This window comes from Lactuca serriola, chromosome 5 (genome assembly GCF_051521515.1).
Source record: "Lactuca serriola cultivar US96UC23 chromosome 5, Lser_US96UC23_V15, whole genome shotgun sequence".
Classification (NCBI taxonomy): Eukaryota; Viridiplantae; Streptophyta; class Magnoliopsida; order Asterales; family Asteraceae; genus Lactuca; species Lactuca serriola.
In genome coordinates, this window is record NC_136412.1 from 294,713,787 (window position 1) to 294,716,772 (window position 2,986).

Consider the following 2,986-nt stretch of genomic DNA (forward strand, 5'->3'; position numbering starts at 1 on the left):
GTATTATCTCCGTGATGTCGGGCAACAGGAGGAGGTCAGATGGGTTAGGTTCTATATCCGACTCTTCGTTATCAGCTGCGGCCGGTGCTGGCGCACCGACCGTAGGCCAAGGTGCGAAACGAGCATCTACATGTATTGTGGAAATGATGTAGGCGGAAATGAAAATGATGGTTAGGGTTTGTTTTACAAAAGCCATTGTCTCTAAAAGAGACAATGGTGGAAGGTGAGTTTTTATGGCATTATGCATTGGCAATGCTTGAAGATAGCTATCATTTCCTAAAATTAGAAAGGTCATGGTTGAAGGGATATCGACATTTCTTTTCTCATATACCATAAAAGGGAAAAAAATTAAAGGGGTGTTTAGAGTTTAGACTTAAGATTTACGTTAAGAAATGTGTTAAATGAATTGTAATAATTAAGTTTTTAACATTTAAAAGCAAAATGATTTTGATTATTTATGGCTCAAATAGTTAGTTTCATACACGTTGTATGAAAACTAATTATTCAAGTAAAAAACTAAAATCATTTATTCATTCCTATTATGACTATTATCTATTGTATTGTTTAATAACTTCATCACAAACAAGTAATTGTTGAAACTATAAGTGATATTTTAATAAAAAAGTATTCAAGTATAATAAATTTTTAAAAGGACATAAATTTCTTCGGTTGTACTTTCAAGAGTAGTTGTTTCAAAGATAAACAAGAGTAGTTGAACATATGATATAATTGTTAACTCGTCCACAGTTTTAAAAGGTTAAATACTTTTTTATTTAAAATTGAGCATCCATAAATTACAACTTTATATGAATAATAAATAGCACTATATCACCTTACATACGTTCGCATTAATAATTTTGCATCATAATTTGTTTTTGATTAATTTAAGTACAATAGATAACCTTCAATTCACATTTTGGTGAAACATTTTTCAACATTAACCTAGCAGTGTCCTCCTGCCTCACCATCATCCCCTCCTTCTCCACCAGCACCGCCGCCACAATCCGCTCATAGCCACCACCTCCGGCCACCATGTACGCCACCAGCGCTGCCTGTACAGGCATCATACTGGGGTTATACGCAGCTGACTCCATGTAAGATCCTTTATACACCTTCCCTTCACAGTCCATTAATGCCACTCCAGATGGGCACCCACTGTACGGCGCGTGTGATGCACGCGCCGCAGCCAAAGCTTCTTTCTCCAAGTTTTTTTCATTCTCTTTGACCAATTCCGTGTACCCATTTGGTAATTTCGATGTTTTTTCGTTGTGGGAAGAAAGGGAATAATCGACCAACAACAATTCATTTTCGTGTTTTTCAAGAATTAGAGGCATGTCGTGATCTAACAGATCAAAAGGACCAAATGCGTCTGGTAAAATCGAAGAAATGGGTTTGTAATCAGGGTTTTCTTGGGGTTGATCAGTGATTACGATCTGGGTATCGGAGATTCCCCGGAGTTCTTGGAGAAACTGGCGGCAATGGCCGCAGGGGGCTGCTGATACGGCGATGTAAAGGAGTTTTGGGCCTCCGCCGTGTGCGGCGAGGTTGGTGATCAGAAACTGCTCTGCGTGAATGGAATGGTTGAGAGGGAGACCAGGAAATTCGATGTTTCCGCCGAAGAAGATCCGGCCATCGGAGCCCAACCCGACGGCCCCGACGTGGAAGTTGGAGATCGGCACCCGGGCAATATCTTGAGCTGATTTAACGAGAAATGGGAGGAGTTGAGGGACAGTGAGACCTCTGGATTTCGCCATGGATTCAGCTTCTGAAGCAGGAATTATGTATTTTGGGATTTCTTCATTCATCGCTCTACTTTGGATGTATGATCAACAGAGAGATTAGAGAAGATGTAGGAGGGGGGGAATGGAAAAGGAAGATCGGATTATATAGGGATTGAAAATCACTAGGGTTCGGTAAAGTTATGGCAGAAAGCGAGTTAAAAAAGTTTTTTTTTTTTTTTTTTTTCCTCATAAATTATACGAGTTTTAATTTTGTTACGCTCCACACTCGTTAAACAATTTATTTATTTTTATTTATTTATTTTATTCTCTTTCAAAAAAAAAACAATTTATTTATTTATTTTATTTATTTACTATTATTAGTTTTTTGAAATGGATTTTGCATCACGAGGATTTTTGGATCAGTGCCACTAATCATCCCTTGCAAATATGAGGATATGTATTATGCCTTAAGTCTCGTAGGTGTGGGCAACCGCTAGGGATGAGATTTAGAACCGGAAAACCGGACTGGAACCGAAATTGTTAGAACCGGAATATATAGAACCGATTCCGGTTCTGGGTTTAAAAATTAGTTTTATCCGGGTTCCGGGTAATCCGGGTTTGAGTCCATCGGGTCCGGGTAAATCGGGTCTAAAAACCGGAACCGATGTTAGGAACAGGAACCACTTTTAGGGCCGGAACCGGTTTTTGTGAAACGTTTAAAAGATGCATATCTCATTCGTTTTAATTCCGATTGACATGCGGTTTTTTCCAACATGTAGTTTAGAGTTTGTACATGATTTTAGACTATAAATTTGCAATTTTTTAGCTTTATATTCATTGACTTATAGTCCCCCAAAGTCGAGATATCAAAGCTGGAAGTTTTTAGTTTTTCAGTTTTTTTGTATTCGGGGAAAGTTTTAAAACATGCATATCTAATTCATTTGAAGTCGGATTGACATGTGGTTTTTTCCAACTTGTAGTTTACAGTTTGTACATGAGTTTAGACTATAATTTTGTCATTTTTGGTTTAATATTCAATGATTTACAGTCCTCCGAAGTCGGGATATCAAAACTGAAAATTTTCAACTTTTCAACTTTGTTTTTATACTTTGTATTCTGTGAAAATATTAACACATGCATATATCATTCGTTTAAAGTTGGATTGATATGCGGTTTTTTCTAGAGTTTATTTTAGAGTTTGTACATGATTTTAAACTATAATTTTGTTGATTTTGGTTTCATATTCAATGAGTTGCAGTCCCCCA

General features: G+C 37.2%; 1 pseudogene across 1 annotated transcript; it reads right to left on the reverse strand.

Moving 5' to 3' along the window:
- Positions 1–747: 747 nt before the first annotated feature.
- On the reverse strand, positions 748–1,871 carry LOC145054681 (cytidine deaminase 1 pseudogene; annotated as a pseudogene). Its single transcript, XR_013684878.1, has one exon. The product of XR_013684878.1 is annotated as a cytidine deaminase 1 pseudogene (transcript).
- Between the last annotated feature and the right edge of the window lie 1,115 nt (positions 1,872–2,986).